This window comes from Anopheles funestus, chromosome 3RL (assembly GCF_943734845.2).
Source record: "Anopheles funestus chromosome 3RL, idAnoFuneDA-416_04, whole genome shotgun sequence".
Lineage (NCBI taxonomy): Eukaryota > Metazoa > Arthropoda > Insecta > Diptera > Culicidae > Anopheles > Anopheles funestus.
The window spans coordinates 5,493,576-5,517,288 of record NC_064599.1 but is presented as its reverse complement, the minus strand read 5'-3'; the positions used below and the strand labels follow the sequence as shown (position 1 = coordinate 5,517,288).

The following is a 23,713-nucleotide window of genomic DNA, read 5'->3' as shown; positions in this document are numbered from 1 at the left end:
TGGCCGTGGTTCAGCAACAGTTACCGTGGCACAAGATATGGCACCAACGCAACGCAACAGTTATTTATGTTTATTTTAACCACGCAACAAACGCCGGCCCTGGCACGAACCGCACCATTCGGATGCATTCGGATGACGCCTTTTGTTACAGGCTTGTATGTGTGTGTTTGTGTGGACTGTTGCACACCCAAATGCACACTATTTTTGCATACATGCCCTGTGTGGTACGTGTCGAAACTATCAAGGGCGAGTTTTGTTGTAAGGTGGGAAAGAATGTTAAGGTCCTCTGTTTCGTTCCCCATGTTTTTCACGGCCATTCCGACCGGTACGATAGTGACGGTAGCTGTAGAAAGAAAGTGCATTTCGAAACAGTGATCGTATTCACAACCACTGCCCAGGGCTAGGGAAGGGATTACAACATATTAAAGTTTGTTTCATTTCGACTGCGGCTACCGATGCCAAGCATCAAATTTGAGACGCCGCGTAGACGGATTTGTTTTAGGTGAAGGACGGAACAGGTGATTCATGAGGGGTGGGAAGGAAGGTGAGAGAATAGAGGAATTTTGCAGTAATTAATATTAGTACATTAATAGAGATAATTTAAGTGATTACAGCATGAAAAGATGATATGAAAATTATAAATAATTTAAATTTTGTAGATATATACATAAATATACTTATTGCCCAATTTTCTTAAAGTAATAGTTAGTTCAGAATGTTTGAAGAGGATTTAAAATTTGAATTTATTTCCAGACTAAATGGTCCTATAAAGTCGCTTACATGTTGACAACAGGACTCATATTCTTTTCACAAAATCACCAAAATGAACGCTCAATTCATTCTTCGCAAAAAAGGAGATAAATATTTATTATTTAAGACATCATCAAATGTGTTGTCACAAAAAAACGAACCGTTTCTTCCATCAAAACCAAGTAGCAACAATGAATATTTTCTTCCCAGCACGCTACAAAGCAGGCACACAAGGGATACTGTTACTCAAACACTTTATTTCTCTCCATCTCACAATAATCCGTACGAGCATTTGATAGTTTATGTACCCGCCCCGAATGTTTGTCCCACATTTTTTCGGCAAACTCTCTTCTGCCGTGGGACACACACGAATGTGAAAACAGTTCAAATTTCGCATCTATGTGGCAATAAAAAATCCTCCCCATAGTACACACACTCTCATATCTCGGTTCCATCTCAAAAAAGCTCAAATGTAAAGGGAAAATGGAATGGGATCAAATTTTCGAGTGGAAAAGCTTTGAACGCAGCGCGGTTTTGCTTCTTCCATACGCAACTATGGGCGCAACCATGGGTAAAATCAATGGTGCACAATACGGGAAAGTCGCCTAGTGTCGACACACGGTGGATCTCGGTTCAGCTGCGGAACCGTATGAAATATTCAAAGCTGTGAAGCATCGTCTGGCGTTTCGTGGCGAACGTCTCAGAATGTTTACACCATTAAGCGGATTTTCTTAGCACCGCTAACCAGGCAATGGCTGGGCACACGGGGGATGGTGGTTTTCGAGTGGGGACGAACAATGAGCCTGTTCGGGTGTGAGTTTGGTGGTAGGAAATAGAACCGACAGGATAAAATAGTCCTTTGTCGCCTGCCGATCCGAATCGCCTTTACAAACCATCGTCTGTATATTCCCCGACTCGGTGGCAGGGTGTAGTATGGATGAACGCCGAAATCACAGCATTTTCCAAACACAAAACAGGATCTTTTTATGCATTTAAATGGACCATGGTAAAGGCATGATAGTATTCGGTTACGGAGCGGTTTCGAAAAAAAACAGGAGTTTTGTTAAATTTTGTAGAAGTTGTTGTGGTAGCCCCAAATGTTTCAATCCCAAGCGAATCGTTCAGTAGAACTGTATGAATGTTTTTTTTTATTCGCCGATCTTTTTATTGCAGTTTCTATTATTCCCAATTGATTGCTTGAATATTTTACATTTTTAATTTCTTGCGTACCGAGAGTTTTGTTAGGATAATAAAACTTTCTTCTAATTTTTTTTTTATTTTGAATGAACTTCAACAAACAAACTTAGTCTTTCTCTTCAAAATAGTTTTTGAATGAAATAATCAATATTACAACATAAAAGACCTGTGAGTTTTAACGTTCAATTTTTTCCAAGCTAAACAAACCAGAGCTCCACGTTGTTGCGGCGACCACTCTGCTGTGATTTAGTCCTCTGTAGCGAATTATGCTTCTTCCCATGATCTAGAACAACCAAAAACCTCGCAAATAATTCAGCATTACCGATACAGAGACGCGCATCGTTCGCTTCCCACTAGCTGGTATGCGCGGAAATATGCGTTCAAGTATGCCGTAGCCAAACGGCAGCAAAGCACACCGTTATCTTCCCTCGTACCAATATCATGCCGATCTAGGACAGAAACGTAGGCAACAAATATTCGAACGTAGGGGGGCAATCGAAATCGGCTTGATGTTGACATATTTTCGTTTGTTTGACCATTTTGCTAAGCTATTTGATGTTGGTTGTAGTGATGTGATGTGCATCGCTGGTACGAGCGGACCAATGGTTTTTGGTGAATTTTTTTTCCGTATGCCTACCTTTTCCCATCTATTTCGGACACTGACACCAGCGTACGGTGAAACAAGGCTTAGATTTATTTTTATATACACTTGGTTACGTTTCATTTCGCGCTCCACGTTGTTTTTATTAGCTGCTATATTTTCTCTCCTGCTCACTCTGTTTCGCTCGTATTATAACACTTACTGGCTAAGTTAATGGCAGAAACAGTGAGTCAATTTGCTACGCGAAAACAGGGAAACCGTGCACGAAACGGGTGGCAAAATGAAACATTTATTCTAATGGAGACGCATGGTGCCGCTCGATTTTTGTACGGAACGATGGAGACGCCTGGTGTTTCACCGGCGGGCGAATGAGTGTTACACTTACGATCCACATGGCTTGGAAAACGGCCGGGTGGGGAAATAAAAAGGTTTGAACAAAACTCATGTCTAGCACGGTAGGATTGGGCATGGTGATGCTGCTCTACCATGACAGCGGATATGTTTCGGACTGGGCCAACTTCGAGACCCGGTGTAATCATAATTCATCGATAATGATACTTATTTTCGGTGCAATTCACCACCGTCTGCGCTGTGCCGTGGATGAAATGTGGCGAAAAATAATGATTCCGAGACATAACGTAAAATACAACGACCCGGCCCGTCCTATTGATGCCTAGCAGGAGCGAACAACACAATTTTTTGGCAATGTTTTCCATTGGTTCGTTGAATGAAGCTCAAAGAAGTGGAAAAAATATAGTTACACGTACAGCATTTTTGTTGGTAGACGCTGTACAACGATTTTTTTGTTATTGAAATATTCAATGAAAAAATAATTAAAATATTGTAGTTAAATATTATATTTTTTAGAATTCGAAGCCATGATGTAGGTTTTTTTACAAAGTTTTCAATGATTGTTAGTTTTGTATTTTTATAAGCTGTCTGTCAAGCCAATATATTTTTTATACTAAGTAACACTATTTTCTTGGAAAGTAAATCATTTCGATGAAAATTATGCAACGGCAAGTTGAACTAAACAGTTTCATTGTACACGTCGTACGTCGAATACATTTGCATAATTTGCGCTTTATTCAACAAAACCCCTGAAACACCAACCAGGAAATGCTTATCCAATTCCGTTTGATTTCGGAACACGAATATGGAAACGGTATCGGACTTTCATGTATGCCTTTTACAAAGAAAGACGTTTGATTGACAGAGTTTTATCCTTCAGATCAAAATTGCAAAACAAAAAAAACCGTTCGCTTGCTGTTCATTTGTTGAACTCCTTTCCTTGCTCGATTTTAACTCGCACATTTGTGTGCATTTGAATAAAAAAATCGAGTTACAACATTAGTTTACATATAATGTTCTGACAGCGCAAATACGCACACAAATTCGCATGAAATTCAATATCTTTTTTGTTGTTGTTTTGAATGTGTAACAGTGTGTGATGATATGGTTCAATCGAGTTACATACATACATAGCCGGTTCAGAATGTGAACCCGTCGAGAATTCGTTTCGGTAGTTTGCATTCTAAAATCGAGCAGGAACAAAGGAGCAGCAAAAATTGCCCATTTTCCAAGAATCGCTTGCGTAACAGTTTGCGTCGTGAACCGTGGCACGTTGAGTGGTTCTCGTTGTTCGGAAGCGCACGAATCCACGCGAACAAATGCAACGGACAGACCACTGGAGGAACAGTATCATGCGCTCGTGTTGGGTTGTAGTTGTAAGTCTAGCGATACACTGAAGCCCAGCGTTCATTGTGTGACACGCAGCACGAGCAACGGGATGGTATGAGAAAACCACCAAGCGGTGAAGTATCCGAAAAAAGCAGGATGTAAAACCCGGTGGCATGTGCGGGTGACTCTATAAAATTCCATCACACAATTTCGGAGATTGAGTTGCCAACGTTCCCAACACGGATGACGCTGAAAGCTTGCCACCGTTCGGAAGAACAAAGAGCATTAAAACATGGGGAGCTTGCAAGCCAGCGGAACGTTTCAATGTTCTCCCAAAACATGAGATGACTCATGGTTGCGCTATCTGTACAACTCCATCACGGGAGTCCGTTTCCGAGATCCGGTTGGAACGGGCCAGTTTGTTGTTGAGAATTTTTGGGCCACATACTTTCGAACCCGCACCTCGACCCTTCCGATGGGTCGTTCTTGTTGCGTTTTGGGTTGCAGATACACACACACACACCAACCAAGTATCCATTGCTGCTTGGGTGCTGAGTATGTGAAAATGCTTTAGTGTTCCGGCAACAGGATTGGATTGATGTGGGGGGAATTTGGAAACAAAGAAGTTTCCACTTTCGACGGTGGTGCATTTATCAGTCAACGAATCAGCAAGCCAATCGACGGTTTTCGGTAGCCTTGTCGGCGAAACAAAGCGCCGAAAGTTTTTCTTTTGTTTCGGCAAAAGCTTAGTCCACTTAACCTTAACTGATTATGATGGAATTAAGTTTGAAGCGTGAAATTGTACGGTTGATTGTGAACATGTTCCAAAGTGGTATTTTGTGCTGCCATAAAATGATGCGAAGAAATGATAATACCGAGAAAATGGTAATAGGCTTTTCATTGTATCGTTTAATGATGATTTGAAAATTGTCCCAAAAAAAAGAAATATGTAAAATATTCCTGAATAGGGTGAAAAACTGGGTCGAATCATTAGTTGTAAAAACATTAATAATTAATTATGAACCATTTTAGATTTTAAAACTACTTGCTATAAAAATATTTCTTTATTAAATTTATTAATAATTAGAGGAAATCCTTTCATCCGGTTTTCGTTAATTCGTGCTTGAAATCAAATTTAAAACCAGCATGACATACCCTCTGCAATTATTGCAAACTCCTCAAGTATGTTATGCTCTCGTTAAGAAATACGACATACTAAACAACCTAACGCGTATTCACCAAGCCACCGAAGGTTCGGAATTCTCATTCCCACTTTGATGCAATATGATCCACGACAAGTGTGTGTGTGTGTAATTTTAATTTTCCCTTTACGACGTCGTTATGTGACGCTATCGACTCGCGTTAGCTCAAAATATGTAACGCAAGTAGTTTGACGTGTCGTATGGCAATACGATTCGGTTTTATACTTCTTGTCCTGCGGTGTGTTCAGTTTATTTGCACTTTCCAAACCCTTACACTGGCTGGCTTCTGTCATACGTTCTGCCACCTTTTAAATACTGCACGAAATGGCAAGCAACTCACCACGGGCATGCAAACAGAGGATATTTGCGCAGGGAAAACGGAGTCACCGGAAAATTGCTATTGAAAATTTAATGGGTGCATTAGTTTTTATGCGTTATTGATTAGCGATTAAGGGTGCGAAACACATTGGAATTCCTGATTCCAGCAACCAAAAAAAACATACTGGCTTGATACACATACTCATGTGTGCGTGTGTGTGTTGCAACGCGTTTCCGCAACGTATGAAGCGTTCCAATGAGTCGTACGATGTTCGAGCAATCAATATCGAGCAGCGTATGTATGTCGAGCACAGGAAATTGCATCAACATCGTTTGATGAAAAAAAAATTATTGTATTTTTCCTAAACCTGTATCTACTAGAGGACATCACGCAAGATTTCGAAAGGGTTGTGATGTAGCTTGAAACCGTCGAAATGAAAAAAAAATCAATTTCGATTATCTTGCTCGTTTCACGGATTGGTAATTGCAGATGCATCTGAATTTCGATTTTTTCCTCCTTCTAGTGCCATAGATTGACGTTAGGGAGTTAGGTCTTGGGCAAGATTAGATTTGATCGAATTGCAACAATTTGCATGTTCGTAGCATGAATTCCTTCAGGCATGTGATTATTATAAGGAAGATAAATTAATTTTCTAATAAAAGATAAAAATGTATGTTAACTCGTAAGTAATCGCTTCTAACTTTTTGTTGGACAATAACAACAAATTGGCCGTGATATTTTTTTAATGGATATTTCCCTTTCTCTTTAAAACGCACAAAACAAAGCATGACGGTGGATCGAGCAAAATGGGCGGCCATTTACATTTATCAAGTACACATTTAGATACTACCCGATAACCTCTTCCCAGCTTGCTTAAATGTTTGATAAAGCCGTTTGCTTTTCCGAAGATAAACTTGTTCGATAAAGTTGGCTTCCGACTGCTCAATTCTCTTATCAAGCCGAGCATCATCGCAGACGATGGTTACGGAATTTTTGCATCCGCCAGCCAGAACCGGGCAACAAACAGTCGGTGAAAAATAAACACAAACCCAACCGGCTTCTGGTGGGATAATTCCAATCTTGCTTCTTATACCACCCACCAAACCCCACTTCCTCACCCCATCAAATACCGGTCCACCGAAGTAGCTCAGTCTGAATGTTGATTAAAAGGCCCACCGAGCGGAACGGCATAAATGGAGTTTATGCTCTCGGTAGATACCTTTTTTCCATAAATTATCTTTCATCCCTCAAGGGGACATTGTGGAAGGGGTGGTTTGGGAAGGAAAGGGATGCGGGGAAGGGTGGTGGTGGATGCCAACGGCCTGGTCCTTCTCGATTGCCGCGATGCGTGCAAATTGGATGGATGTGTATCTGTTTCTACCGCGGCTGTGTGTAAAATGTGTGCACGTGGCAATGGATGCCGAACGGGATGGAAGCATTTTAAAGGATGTCTTGGATTATGTACAAATTATGTTGCGTTTTACGGTTTTTACGCTGCTTCAAGTACGGCGCGGTTTTTGCAAATTTCATTCCACGATTAATGCTTTTGTTTTTCACACGCGCGTTAAGTAAAAGCTTTACTTTTGGGTGTGCAAAGCAATGGAGTTTTTTTTACCAAATTTATGTGAATTTGGTAAAATATACTAATGAAGTAGTGTTTTTTTGCAAAGTCGTTTTACAAATATATAAGATCGAACACGGCGGTTTTGGGTATTGAAACGTTAAAATTTGCATTGGAAAAAGAAACAAGGAAATTGAATAAATTTTATTAATAACCAAAAAAACACTGAATTATAACTTCACAAAATAAAATACCGAAATTAAAGTAAGAGCACACAATAAGTTTCATGCATACCGTTTGCAATTGTTTTTCTTTGCAACTTTTTCTCGCTCGGTAGAACAAAACACCAGGCGTCTCCATGTAGGTTTGGTACATCTGGCGTTAGTATTTATTTACATTATACGCTGTCCCTCGGTGAGGTACTCATGTTTTCCTGTGAGTTTGATTCTTTGCCAAGCTAAAGAAAAGGTAAATAAAACCGGACTGAACACATTTTTGCACATTATTGTTAATACCCTTCTGGAGCTTTTCCATTTTCGGTTCTTTTTTGTGATGTTTTTAATTTTCTCTTCGAAATAAATGTATCGTAATATTTTTCTTCATCGCGTTCATGAGTGATCATGAATTATACACTGATGTTATTATTCCCTCGATGCTGTCTTCTGTATTCTAATAATGAAAACATGTGCTAAAACACATGTAATTTGTACAATTATTAGCGTGTGTGAGAGTGAATTTAACCACCTTACAATGTTGTATATGGTAACAGTATCCATTTTTTTCAAAAAGGAAAAAACGAAACGAAAAAACAAAACTCATGCTGAACATCGATTTAATAACTTGTGCTTGCCGTCAAGAAAGAAAACTGTCATTCGTGTTTAATTCCCTGAAACAACTGTTTCTTTTTGCTTTCCAGCTTACTCGGGGTCGGGTTTTCCACACTTATAGCGAACCGAAAATAACTCCACAAGGCCTTCGATTAACAGATACTGAAGGTGCCGGTACTGCTGACACTTCCAAAAAAAAACACACACACACCCGGTGACAGAAAATTGATTCGCTCAATCAATCATAGACGGCCTCCAACATGGAGCGGGTTGTAGTAGCGATTCTCGCTCCGCTTTTTTTTTGTTTTGGTTTACCCATCCTGTACGTTGTCTATTTTGGAGCCAATAGCCGAGGAAAACTAGCTTGTTGACATGTGTTTTTCTTCGGCCGTCCGTCAACCGTTTTCTTTGGCAGCATGGCTCCACTTGTCGCTGCACGTGTCCCCACCCGGGCGGTGAGTGTGGACGAATTCATTTCGAGAAGGTTTTCACGCCTTCTTCATTTATGGATGACGATCAAGCCATCAGGCTGATGATGATGTCCACGCGAACGATCATATCCTTCGTTCCGGCACGAGCATATGATGTGAAGGTCGTGAGTGAGGATTTTGGTTTTTTTTTCTCTTTTGATATCGATTCAGTGCAATGTGTGCGGAAAAGAAAAATTGCTTTTTTAATGTTTTGCGATGGGTTTTCGATTTACTTTCTAGTTTTTCTGCTTCAAAACGGTTTCATTGCTTTTAAATATAAAATGAAAGTTTTAAGCTATAAAATATTGTTTTTCGTCACATTTCTCTCAATTGCGAACCATTCATGTACTAAAATGTACACATCGGATTATAAAAAAAATAATTCCCGTACCACTGGTCAGGTGACGCTAAAAGTGAAAAGAAAATATTTTAGAACAACTCAAACGGTAGGCCATGCGCATCTGGGTCGCAACATCATTCTCACGCGGATGAGTGTGTGGTGCTAATGGAGGGTGAAGTTAGCGAGGGAGTGTCGCAAAAATTTATATTTAAATTTCATCCATCCACCACCTCGTGGTATGCCCAATCTGCCCATAGACTGTTTGGCATGTTTCTGTATGTGTGTGTGTGTGTGTGTGCATGTGTGAATAACTTTTTTTTAGCTTTATATTAAAGCAGTCGGGGTAATGCTTGGTTTATTCGGTACTCGAATTGCCTACATGTGGCCTTCTATACACTTCTGTTTCTTCTCATAAATCCACCACCTACCAGGCCCAACAGAAAACCCTACTCGAATGCTACACCGGCTGATGACACGTTGCTGCTCGATTGTGTGTGCACGATGCTGTGTGAAATATTTAAAATCACCAACGAAAGTGTCTACGAAAAAAACTAGAGTGATGGGAGCAGAACCAAGTGAGGTGTGAGGGTGAACGAACCGATGGGCAAGCACCTCATGAAGGGTTCAAAAACACAAAAAAGGAACAGCCGTTCATGAAATAGGGCCAATGCTAATGAAAATGCTGTTCACTGAAACCGATGCTAGTGTGCAGGAAAAAACACAATTGTACGAAACTACTACACGAAAAACGAACAAAACATCATTACACACGAAAAAGGGAACACACGCAAAGAAAGATTGTCGAAAAAAAAGCTTTTCTTGCTTGCCAAAATAAAATTGCATAAAAAATAATGCACGATGCAATGCAACGAAATCCCATCGCAGCTGCAGTCGCGTTCCTGCACTCATTAATGAATGCCTTTCGAATGCATTCGCAAATATGGGTTAACGGAGGGCGGGTTTTAGGGGTGGTTTTTTTTGCATTTACTGTTGTTGGTTCACGTGTGTGGCTTTCATTCGGGGCAAATTTTTGCAATCGCCGGTGATGACGATGCAATAATATTCCCTTTTTATCCTTGTTTCCTTCCTGCAGTTCGTGCTGTTTCGGGATAATTTTACCTCTTGCCTTGTCTACCTTTATGTTTGCCACCCTTCCCATTTGCATACAAAGCATCTGAAGCAGATAAATGGAATATCCGGCACCGGGATACTTGTTGTTTGCCTGGGGGGTTGTTTTTTCACTCTCTTCTTCTATAGGCTGCCTTTTGCAGCACGAATCGTAATTATCTCTTTGAGTGGAAAATTTATATCAATTACGGTAGAAAATGTACGTGACTGGGGGAGGTATAATATTGGTTTTAATGGTGTACTCTACCGTACGCTTGTCATACATTCGGTGGTTAATGTTTCACGTGAGTGAGTGCAAGTAACAAAAGGAGACGAAAAATAAAAAAAAAATACATCGGAAAAATGTTATACTCATTAAAAGCGAATGCTTTGAATTCGTAAGTAAAAAGTAGTAAAAAGTTACAGGCTAATTTACAATTTGATCTGATGGAAATGGAATTTTGAAAACTGTTTGAACATAACTTTTTTAATTTGAATTGAAATTATGAATTTTGTTATTTTTTATTTCGATCTTTCTTCTTTAACTTCACTGTTTTTTAACTTCATTTTTCTCTTTTCACAATCACAATCATCACTATCATGATTTTATTAGGATTTTTTTTTCAGTTTTTCATTTATATTGTCCTAAACATTGAATGAAAAAAAAATCTATAACATTTTAAATCTTTTGATGTTTGGAATTTCCTCGTTATTGGGGACTGTGAGATAGAATTTATATGTTTCATTTTTTTCAGGATTAAATGTAATTTTTTCATTATGATATCATATAAAATGATCATATATTATATTGCTTTTATCACCTTCATACGTCAAACTTTTGGCTGAACAAAAACAAAATCTCTTATAAACCTATTTTGGAACCGTTTGCAGCCTGTTTGCTTTCTAATATTCGGAGGGTCGAAAAGAAGCTATCATAATAAAGAAACAAACATAATTCAAAACACTTACCGTCGTTAAGGAAAATTGTACGACCATCACCACCACTGCCAACACGTTCGCCAGGATTTGACGAGTCGAACGGTTTGCTGGCTGTTTTCGAATCACCTTTTGTTTTCCCTAGCGGGTTCCCTGTTACAACCCAGGGTGTTATGTTTTCAATCATTCTTCATGAATAAAACATTTTCCTGTCCCTTCTGGGTCGGCAAAGGTGTGTCCGGTGTAACTCCCAGAAGTATCACACAGCCACACACACACGCATGCAACCGGAATGTCCTGTAAAGGACAGCGGAGGTAATGTCCTTTAGTCCTTTAGTAGCTGGAAACGAAACTTATCACCAGGGCAGAAAAGACACCTTCACCGTCACAAGATGGACAGGCGAAAGCGTTCCGTATCTACTGTCAGCTGTCCTAACGCTGGGACTGAGATAGAATAAATCACACGGGAGCATGTGTAACCCGGTGAATGCAAGTAGGAAATGTCATCCAGAAAAATATGACCACACCGTCAGCCGAAAATTTGTCACCCAGTGCTCGGCTAATGAGGACATGTTTGCAACACAAAACAGAAAAAAAAACTTGTACGCCCGCCCTGAAAAATGAGATGGCACACAAAACCGAGAGGTCGATAGGGTACATGAATCACTTTGAGCAGGGGTTGTTTCCGTGGAAAAAAGTTTCCCATTTTCATTGGGCAGACATTCAATCTCTCTCTCGTTGTGGTGCTGCTGCGACCGCTGCACGACCATTGCCCGTGGAATGGCTTTCCGGCGGCCGACGATGAGAAAAAATGATGCGATTAAATGAGTCTGGCGTTTCTGGTGAGAATGTTTCCGTAACAGTGGTTAGAACATGAAACAAAAAAGTAAAAAAAGAAAGACGAAAAAACGGAAACGGAAACAGCAAAAAAAAGCTCAGAAATTGGCCAGAGAAACGGTGGATGAACAAAGGGAAAACGCTCGAATCGTTCTCTACGTCTATATTACGCTGTTCATTATCTCTCATGATGATGGTATTGGAGTGAGAGAATTTGTACGCAAGAACAAGCAAGACAAAATAGGAATAATGTTCGTTGATTCGCGTCGTTCAGGCATTCTGGTTAAAGTTAATTTCACAGCGATTGTGTGGTTGTCTGGTTGCTTAGCAAGAAAATTAATTTTTATTACAATGTTTAAGTTCCTCTATTAGATATTTCTTTTTTATGGTACAAGCTACAAGATCTATCTTTTTCTATTTTCACTCATTAAGAAAATAAAAAAAAATTAAATCATGGTATTTATTGAACGTCACATGACCAAGATAATTAAAAGATAGCTCACACTGTAAATAAAATTCTGTTTCCAGATTAAAACTATCTGCTCGAATTCCGACACACACCATTCAGGTACTTAGTCATATGGTCATGTCTCCCGTATGCAGTGTTTCAATAGCTACAATAAAAAAGGGATAACATAAATTGCCCCCTCCCCCCACCCAGAGAACATTGTTCCATTGTATGCACTCATAAATGTCAGGTCGAGGTGCTCTGAATGCAAGATAAGAATATGCTTCACTCGATAAAATAAAACAAAAATTGAAGAATGAAAAGCGAAGAAAAACATCAAGGCAATTACCATTAAAAAGTTTCTTCCGTATTGAAGAAAAGGAGAACAAAGAAGAAGGAAAAAACGAGATAGCACCAAAAAAGTCTGGACAATGTTTAGTCCAATTAAATATAAATGCATATCATATCGTGTTGGAAATAAATTTTTCCTCCACTCTGGGACACAAATTGTGGAATAGATGGAAGTGAAAGGAGGAAAAAAACGGTATGACAGTGGACACTGTATGTGTACCTTAGTTTTTCGTACATTGTTTATCCACAAGGCCATCGTCAAGCCCGGTTTTTGCAATTATATGCCGTAGTCCAAGTCAAGGTTTATAGAAACGGTATTTTTATCCCTGCGAAAGGTCATTCTGTATTCAGCAAGCTCCAAGGAAGGTTCCAGTGCTGATGCTATAAAGAAGGCTTTCCCATTCCTTTTACCCATGCAGAGAGTACAACAATCCCCTTTCCGTGTACATTATTACGTGGCGAGAGCAAAATGCTTCATTCGATATTTATTATTAATTACACGTTCACATGTTGGTGGTGGTGCATTTCTGTGATTGGATTACGAGCACCGCAGTGCACCGGTTGCACACCAGCTGCAGGTGCGTTTTGTTAATTTGCATTTATGGTCAGGGTAGCCTCAAGGCTTAACGGCTATCATCGGTTTGTGGTCCGGTTTTTAGGTAGACGGTAGTCCATCTTTCTCGGTGTTCGGAGCTTCGGCGATTCCCTTTTCCGGCACCGTACCGTCTTGTTGGCGTCCTTCTTCTGGTTCGAGCATGGGAATAATCGTCGGATCTTACTCTGCAAAACGTACGATTAAACACACACACACTGCAACGGTTGGTTTAAAAAAATTGAATTATTTCGATCAAGCTCGGTTTTTTTGTTGCTTCTTGTACCTGCAACTGACTTCCAGCGCATAACGAGAAAGCGAGTGAGAAAGCTAGAATTTGTACTCTTGCCCGTAGAAGGTACACCGTTCCGTATGCTTTCGTTTTTCATTCGTTTTTTTGCTAAAAAGTGAATGATTTTTTTTCTTGTGTGTGTATGTTTCGTTTGCTTCTGTTATGGGACGATAACACGAACTAATCGTAAATTGTGGCAAGGTACGGTGCTACGGTGTTTCAACCCCGTTATAAAGCTAAGCTCGGTTGTGCCATGCCACGACATGAAAACCTTCTGCCGTCCCGAATTAACATGTGCATGTGATGGTAAAAAGGGTTCGTAGTGTGACGGTAGGTTTTTTCTTCGCTTGTTTCTTTAACCGTGAATACAGTCAAAGTTCGCTTTGCAAGTGGGAATAGTCACCAGAGTAATAATAATTCCTGCTTCCTACCGTGCGAATGCTGGATTACGCGTCGTTCCGGCGAGGTACATGCACATGTACAACGGGGGTTCACTAACTACCCTGAGGATGGAAAATGGAAAATGGGAAAAAAGGCTTTTTTGTTGAATTGGTTAAGGTTTCCGATGGCACGTACCGGTAAGAATTTATAAGGAAAAAGGGAAAGGCATTGGACTTGCTGGAGCCAACTATTGCAGCAGTAGCTGGCGTCTGGTTTTTGGGCTAAGTGCCGGGGTGCCTTAAAAATCAATATCGCACAACGGTGGCGCCTTGAAATAGTGCCACATTCCGAAAACGTGTCCTTAGTACATATTTACCATTCAATGCGGTTGACCTAAACGCATAGAGGTTAGTGTCGATGCAGGACTTAACTTTACTTGCGGTAAAAAACTCTTTTTCTTTTATTTTCAATTATTCTTTTAACGAACTTTGTTTTTAGATAAGCCCTACAATGTCTACATGCAAACGTGTCCCAGTGATTTTGATATTTTAAGCCCATTATTAGCTTTGACATTGACACAGTCACGCTGCACGATTTATGCGAACATTGGCTAGAACTATTACTTTCGCTACACATGCAATTGCGGTTCTTTGCTAGAAGAATCAAGCACCTTCGGTAGGTACAGCTTGTTGGCACCATTAACCTGGTGCACTTTGCGTGTTCGTCTTGACCTCGACCCATAAAATTGAAACGGGCAAATTTGTTGACGACCGGTAAGGTGACACAAAGTACTGATGTACCTTACATTTGGTGACATAATTAGATACTATCACGCTTTCCTTACTAGTAATTTGAGCGCAATTACTATCTTTCAAGGTAATGTGAAACATACAAGCAACTGTTTAATAAATAATATTTTTTTGTAGCTCTAACCTTAAACCAGTGCTTCAAAAGAGTCTCAACACAAAGAGCTTTAAAAAAGCTTCTTTATAATAATCTACCTCAAATTCCCAAACTGGCAGTACGAGAATGTAATAAAGCTACAATATAATGAAGCTTGTCTGCTTCAATCCATCATTTACGTACAGAAACGTTCGTTGTTAGCTTCCTAGAAATAACGTTCCTGCTGGGAGCAGGATTTAAGATGGGCGGAAACGTTTCGCGTTTGCTTTTAGGAATTATGATTATGAGTTTTGGTTGTTTCTTGCGTCCCGTACTTCGGTGCAAACCCGTACTTTTATTTCACATTTTAATGCCTTTACATTGCCTTTGCAATCCTCATTTTGTTGCGGTCCACGGAGGGTTGTTAAAATTTTACACCCTAGCAGTATGGTGCAACGTGCCGATCTTCGTCTACTGGATGATCCTTTTCTTTAACAATTTACGTAGAAATAATACAATGAAAAGGATTCAGTTTATATAATGTTTTTTTAAAATTTTTCAAATATTTTATTGTTTAAATAATTTTTTAAAAGCTAAACTGCTTAAGAAATAATTGTTGTAAAGAAATAAAGTCATCAACCAAAAAGTTCGTTTTGAGGTCATACTTAATGCTGCTTGACTGGAAATCAATTTAATTTTTCATAAAATCATCTTCACGCATCCTTAAATGATTAACTTTTCCGCGATGAACAATTTATGTTTTTTAACCTCGCCGTAGCCATTATCCGGTGGATGAATCACAACCATAAGCTTGATTTATAAACTTTTCTTTTTCACCATCACCTTCTACGGTGTCCAAAAACTTTGCGGTTCCCTCATCAAAGTCGTCTAGTGCTGGTGAAAACTTTCCAGTGTCTTTGGAATTTCAAAGAGCGCGCTTCCGAAATGATGCTCGTTAGCCGGTTTCTTGAACGATGGCGCTGATTCGCTACTCGGAACCACAATTAAGAAAGTACATTACAGGAAGAAGAAAAAAAATACAAGCACAAAGGTTCATTTCTGTAGGGTACTTCGCAAGAATGGCGTTCAGATGAACAGCTGAGGAAAGGTGGACATAAGATTGAAAGTAAGGATGTACAAGAAAATGAAGAAAATTCTCTGGACAAAACAACAAACAAAATAAGAAATGTTCAGTACACTGGACACACTGGATGTGATGCGCTTTTCGTTTTGTTTTGTTTCGGTACGCCATCAAAACACATTTCCAGTGAAGATTTTATTTCATTATTATTTTTTACGAAGCTCAAACGCTAGATTGCACAAATGTACCAAGCGCGGGAAGGAAGAAGCACCGAGCAAAGAAATAATAAGCCAAACCAACAGAACGCTACAGCACAGAACAGTGAAAGTGCTCGACTGAGTGGTGCTACATAAAAGTCCTTTCTTGCACCGGGTATTAGATTTGCCTCCCTCTACCCGCAGAGCGAATGATGAACAGGAACCGGATCAACTGGCTCACCATGCTCCCGTCCCATCGACAATATGTATCCTTTTTTCCGTCTCGACGCTCCACAAACACGTATGCCCAGGGTGGCCCCACCCGCAAGAAGCGATATAATGAAATATATACAAAAGCTTCTTCATTCATATTTTAACCACCCTGGCACCTTCGGCTACAGGTTTCGGTATCTTGCCCTTTTATTTTCGCAACAACTTTCCGCCCCAGAAAACCCCCCGCGCAGAAGGAAAGCAAACAAACCGTTCGTTTGGGGGAAACTGTTTGTTCTAGAACAGGCAAACTGTCCGGAGGGTAGGAATGAAGGACGGTGCCCAATGATCATAACTTGGATGAAGGGCAAAAAGATGATATGCCATCTCCCCAAGGTTGAAGAAGCGCACTGGAGATGAGGCTTTTTTTTTCTCTCTCTTTTCTCTATTCCATCCAATTGCGTTAAGGAAAACGAGAGGTAGCTGCAGTGGCGAGCTAGTGTATATTGCACATTACGACCTAGACGACACGGCAGAAGAATGAGCCTTGCCGCTTTTCACGAGGATACACGTTGTCAAGTGATGTGCTTCTCCACCTCAAAAAGCCCCAAAAGTTCACCAAACATGGCTGCCTGCCAAAAGCTTTCGATTGCACCATTGTTCTAGAACCTTAGTTGACTGGATCTTCCTGGATCTGCCTCCATAGAGATACCCAAAAATATGTGACATCGATGCTGGACACGAAAACCAACTCACGACGCAGCCCGGGACGTCATGGTCGATGGAGATGAAAGTTAAATGTGCAAACATTATTATCTCCCGCCAACAGGTTTTTAGCTAGGGCATGATGCTTGAGGAAATTGCGGCAAAGCGGGGAAGGTTGTCCTTTCGGGAAGGATTTCCCCCCATCCCTTACCTTGGGGATCATGACGGGTGGTTGAACCGAAAAATGGCTTCTCTGTACCATGGAATGGTGCAACTTCTTCAAGTATTCACACCTACCGTGGAGGCAGAAGATCGCTCCGGGTTTTTAATGATGAATTGTTAGAAAACACGTCGAAATCTCACATTCCATTACCACGATGTACGTGAGGACGAGCTGGCAGATCCGGTGTTGGCACAGCTGTGGGACAACACTGGGCAAATAATTATGGGAACACATTTTCATGTCCCGTAAGAGGTGTGTTTGTGTGTGTGTGTTAGTGTCTGCCGGCTTTTGCCTTCCGAGGTCTTACAGATCCTCGGACAATCGCTTCCAATTTGACGTTGGTTGTGTTCTCGGTACGGTGCAGCATCTTCATTCGTAATTACGAGCCTACTCGTGTGGTGTGGCATGGTACCGCACGGTACCAAACACGGGACGTGCAACAGGAACGTGAACCGAGCGCGTTATGAAGCATCCCGCTTCAAGAGGAACTTTTCGAGAGTAATTACCGGCAGTGTTTACATTGGGTTTCGACGTTTCCCCAGGATATAGTTTTTTGCCCTTGCGAAGGAAAGCTTTTTTGCGGATGTTTTTTTTTGTTTCGTTCTTAAATAATTTTTTGCTCATCTTCTTGTCTCTGCCTCTATTCGTAGCTCGTTCATTTACAAACCGTTCTTTATGTGTGTCTTACGTTGTCCGGTGTGTGTGTGTGTCTTGTGTTTCTGATTTATTTGATGCTCCGTACGGTGCCAGCACGAATCCGTTAACGATGGTTTTTCTCTGTTTTGCATTTATTTCTTTGCAGATATATGCACGGAGCAGTTGCAAGCGCGTTGTTTCGGTAAGATGGCCAAGCGTGACACATATTCTGCGGGATGGTTTTATGTGCTGGCGGGTTTTTGCCCTGCACACCGTAGGATTTACTCGTTTTGGGTTAGGAATAATAATACTTTCGCTTCGTGTAATTGCAAAACTTTTGTGAATTATTATCTCATTGTTTCGTTACCGATCGGCTACCGTGATATACATTTACATAAATTAAATACTGCGATAAAAGTTCTGTATAGTTGTGCCGTTGTTTTGCTTACAGCACGGTGTCGACTGTTTCGTTTCAGACATTTAAATACGATTTAAACATTTTCATTTAGAAGAATTTTGGTTTTATTGTGTGTTGTCTTCTTTCAACCTAAGTCTTTTAGCTGTTTTGCCAACCAGTTTATCAATCAAAGATGGTGCGATCAAAGAAGCTCGCGGTAAACGATTCCAACATGGTCCCACCAGATCTGGAATATGATTATTTTCGCATCATTTCTTCGAAATTTTAAAAATTGAGAATGTTGGATTTTCAAAACTTTTCGCTTGAAACATTTTTTTGTATGATATTCTTCACATAAGGAAGGAGTTTGAGCATGTCGAATAATTAATCTCATTAAGAAGTTTAAGTCATTAAGAAGTTTTGGAAATTCGGAACAAGATATACTACGTGTTTGTTTAAACCAATTTTAAGTAATTCTATTGAATTTCATTAGCTCCTCTACTACTTGCCCTGGTTCCAAAGATGGGAATAGCTGTTTCATCAAACTTTTGCTGCATTGAATTAATTATTTAAACGGATTATATTTTGCTCCATCATTCTAAAACCTTTTTTCAGTTTTTCATTATTTAATCTCTCCTATTGATCGATCACAAAAACCACAAGAGTCATAAAAGCTTTATGCTACTAAGCTTCCCAAATCTCTCCTACCTGTTGCTAACAAACGTCCAACCTTTCAGCGAACGGATGATAAGTATGGTCATCCAAAACGGTGAAAGAAAAACAAAATGCTAATACCGCACAAAAATGATCAAACAATGTGTATCCCTTTTTTCCCGTTGGCATATCACATTTGGCAGACACATTTCAAAACTGATGTCTGCCAGCATTCTCAGACACATGATTGATGGTTAAGGAAGCAATAAGCCAACCATGACACTCTCCCCATGAGTGGTGTGTGGCTACGAAAAACACACCAAGACGGGTAACAATTTCTTCGAAACATAACCTTCCCTTAAAAACGAAAAAGCTTTCCTCCACAGCTGTGTGAAGCTCAAAATCATCTTCACGCATGACAAGACCAAAAAGTGACAAATGTGGTGACTTTATAGTTGGGGAAGCCACAAAACAAGCACCGGCATGTGATGTATTGGCTACGGTTAGTGCCATTTATCACGTTTTGGTGTATTGTTTGGTTAAATAATAGCAATATTGAAGTGAAAAGAGTGTGCCAAAATTAAGTACATTAAAGATTAATTTGATTTGCCATTACTAAACAGGTAGAGATTGATTTATGCATAAACAAGCGATTGGGTGTCTTCAAGGGGAAGCCTTCGACATTTTAAATCGAATTTATGTCGACAAGACAACAGTCTGATCGATTTTAGCGCAGGATGAAAATTACAAATTAATCCGAATTGCAAGAAAAAGAAACAAAACGACCGTTCAACAATATAGACGATGGGTATTCAATTATTGAGCTTTCTTAATACTTGCACATCGCTTTTGCCGGGTCAGGGTATGGCAACGTCTGCTCTCGATTATTCATGGACGAAACATCGATAATTCGCTTTCAAACTGCGTCAATTCCAGATAAAAACCCTTCCCATCAAACTTATCCTAGCGCCACGGTACGTGAAGGCCAACGGATGGTGCAGTTTCAGGTGGTTTTAAACGAACGAACCGACCTGGGGTCGATGTTTCGAGCGTTCCTGTTTGTAGTTTTGAGGCTAGATAGTGAACGCTTTAAGTTGTCCTTCGGCGTGTGTGTGATGACGGTACTGAAGGTGTTGCAACGCTGGATTACTTTGGCCGTATCGCTGATGCCTGAAGCGGATGGCAATTAAGTTTTATGGTAGCTATCCATTGAATTATTAACTCATACGTCCAGGGTCCCCGGTTGGTAGCATCCTCGGCTATGTACTATGATGAGCAAGGCTAGAAATCGATTAAATCTCTTGTAAGGCTTACCACCAAGGTGTAAAGAAAAAAGCAAACTTGTTTTTGTTATGTCACTGGAGTGCTTTTCCTTATACATATTTTACCGAAGTGATTTAGAGTTGATGAATTTTTACATTAATGAACAACACCTAAACATGCTTGAAAATAAACAACAAGTAGACAACGTATAAACAGAAAAATATTTTAAATGAAATTGCATTTAAATTCTTCGTGTAATCCGATATTGCATTTTGCTCCCCTTTTTCCCTGTCTATTGCACGACATTGTGACTCTCGTTGGTTTTAACCACCGACAAAACGGATGTGACAGCAGCATTTTCCAACGCACCGAAACTTTCCCTAGCTCACGTAACATCCGAATGTCAATACACTCGCGTTGCACGTGTACTATTCATCGTATGACTTTCGCAACTGGCACTCTGATGGAGCACTTTTTCTTTTTCATTTCCATCCCATCCAACCGTTTGACTCCGATTTGCCTTCTGTTTTTGTCAAAAAAAGAAACCTCGAGGGAAACTTTCGAATGCAGGCTTGGCCGGTTCAAATCCAATAGGAAGCTATTTTTTTTTTTTGTTACTATTTTCGCCTTTTCCACATACCGGCCAGCGACGTTTGAATTGGTGAAAGCTCGACTGCAGTGTCCAACCGGTTCAACTGGGGTTTTTTTTTACGGAGCCCGTCCCGCTTTATACCACGACAATCGTGACAGCCACTTCATCATTGCTCGCTATGCTGGAAGCGCTTTCGTCTGTACGAAACACACGCTTTTTAACAAAAAAGGACCAGGCCAGCAATGGACTCTTGCTACCGACCATTGCCAACAGCAAATCGACCGTTTTGCCACAAGCAGAAAAGATGGCGACGTTCTCAGGCCAGTCAAGTGTGTTACTTACGATTCGGGCCCCGGAAGTTATGGGGTGGAATTTTTATTCCTCATACTTTTCTGCTGCTATTTCCCTTTTGTTTTGGAGCGACGCTCGTTTTCGAGTGAGAAGAAAAACAACGCAACGTGGATACAAAAATTCGCAAAAATGTTTGTACCACACTTGCGACAGTGAGTGATGGAATGGAATTTTGACAACTTAGACACTAGAAAGAAAGCACATCCTAATGGATAATGCTTCGGGAATGCTTAGAAGTAGTTGCGATGTAGGTTAGCTATTCATTTTGTTAAACAAACTGTTTTGTTTAGAAGAATTTTTGGAATCATAAATTGTATGAAATTCCATACTTCAAGCTGGAGCTGCATATCGGATTAAGATAGACTTGAAGAATAATAATTCAATAAATAACTAGAAATGTCATGTGATAAAGTATGATTAATCTTTCGTCAGTAAGTAACTCCTATTGTGAAGAGAAAAAAAAACATCTATAGCTCACATATCTGACTCTCGAGTAAACTTCTCTTCTCTCATAAGAATGAAATAATTCACATTGATTTACAAGAAACACTATTCCATGATGGATTTTGATTGATTTGTGACCCTTCGTGCTACAAAACGAAAGCAAAACGCCGTCCAATTCGAAGTACACAAAAAAAGCTCCATTACACTCCTTCTTCGATACACACGCAGCGGAACACACTAAGATCGGAATGGAACCGAAACAGCGCCAGCATAATGTCAAACTTCTCGCTCGATATCGCACGCAAATATGTCATCAAAGACGGTCCAAAAGATGGAAGCCACCGATGGGGTCAGGAATTTCAGGCACGAAAGAAGAGTTGTAACGGGAAAAAGGGGTCTGAAAAAGTAAAACGCAAAGGCAAAGGGCCCACCCCCGGCATCAACTCAACCGACGACAGGCCAGGTAAATTTCAATCGATCGAAACTACTACCATGTACGGTGGGAAATGTGATACGGTTACACACATACCGACAAGCAACAAGCAAACATGGGGTCATGGGTTCGGTGCGGGGAAACTGTTTTTCCATACCGGGTACATACATTTTCACAAAAAAAACCGTTTGTATGTATGTGAAGGTGTGTAGTGAAGGTGCGTTTCTTTTCCATTGGCTGGCAGGTGTTGTCATTTTTCTTCTGCCACACCGTGGCCTTTTAAACCTGATCCGCGTCGAAGGGAATAAAAGCTTCCCGTCACAGCGAGTGTGTGTCTTCAAATTCTTCAAATTCTTTCCTTTTTTCCCTACCTTGTGACCCTAACCTTACCGAGAGCGATCCAGTTTCCTGGGTGCTTGGTGTCTCATCGAAGGTACACCATTCGGTACGGGTGCAACACAGTCAATAGTTTCCCACTGAACTTCAGCCCGGTACCACGACCGAAGGTCACTCGTGAGGCTTCCCAGGGTTGACTCATGCGAACCGTGTGTGTCGTGAGTGTGTATGAGGAACGACTTGTGGGCCATACGGAATATGGAATGAAAAGCTAAACTCTAAGCTCGGGCTACCTTCCGATGCATGACGGCATCGTGTGGCGACATTGCGATGGCGAATTGGCTTTTGACTAACAAACCAAAAGGAGGCGAAGTCTCGAAGTCTGGTGAAAGCGGTACCGGACATTGACGTACGTGAACCACATGTAAGCTGGCTATTAATACACTCCGCTTGGTTCTCTTGTTTTTTGTTTTATTCCGTTTCACTCACACATTTGCACATCCCGCAAGAAAACACACCGAAAGGGTGTTCTAGTAGGACAAGCAGTTCGTTAATATTTCTATCACCCGACGTACTTGACCGGCACCGGTATGGTGTCATATTGGATTATGATGTTCGTCGCATATTGCGGGACTATACACGAATAGTACAGAGCAAGGAAAAATAAAAGATTGTTTAGATCAATAGCATCTTGTAACCCTTTGCACTTTGGCTTCGTTTCTATCCAACTTGGATTGTTATACAAAATTCCTTTCACTACTCCCAACTTCATGCTCAATTCTTTTTTTTTTGTTCTTCAACAATCTCTATTAAACATTCCACCACCTCTCTTTAACGCATGTTCTTTCCTTTTTATTTGTTTGTTTTGTTTTTGTACTGGAAAGTAATTACTTCTGCCCCCGAATGTCATGCAACTCCCATGAGAATGTTATTCCCGCCGGCAAGACTCGGTTCTGTTAATTTACCTCCTTCACATCATTTTCATCAATCTTTTTTTACGGTCGGTACGGTACTCCCGGCACCCATGCTTGCCTACCTGCCACCAAATGAATGATTTATGAGCACAAACACCAGTGAACTTTTTGCTTTCATCTGGAAGCAACTAGCCGTTGGAAGGAAGTTGTCAGAGTGGCCAATTTCTCCAGAGTCCATCAACTGGTAGTCTGGCAAGACAGCCAAGCGTTTGAAAGCGTTTGGAAATAGGTTTCCTAAATTCAACACGAACATGGAAGATTTGTAGTAATATTTTGATTGAAATAAGGTTGCTTTAAAGGTGATTTTGTCAAAGGAAATTGGGATGAATTTTATGGCTTGGGTTTTGGGCAAGCACTGACCATCATTGCAGATCTATCTTGTTTCTGTAAGAACTAGTTTCTATGCGAAAGGAGTTCAAAAGATTCCTTGAAGAAAAGTTTCTT

General features: G+C 40.4%; 1 protein-coding gene across 19 annotated transcripts in view; it reads left to right on the top strand.

Moving 5' to 3' along the window:
- The window catches only part of LOC125770585 (glutamate-gated chloride channel), a 97,466-nt gene that overhangs the window by 5,212 nt on the left and 68,541 nt on the right, over window positions 1-23,713 (top strand). For 18 of the 19 annotated variants that reach the window (XR_007419220.1, XM_049440322.1, XM_049440324.1 and 15 more), the window contains exon 3: window positions 17,992-18,027. The exons of the other annotated variant lie outside the window; for it this stretch is intronic. The gene's annotated coding sequence lies outside the window, so the exon portion shown is untranslated. The remainder of the gene's footprint in view (window positions 1-17,991; window positions 18,028-23,713) is intronic. 19 annotated transcript variants of the gene reach the window in all.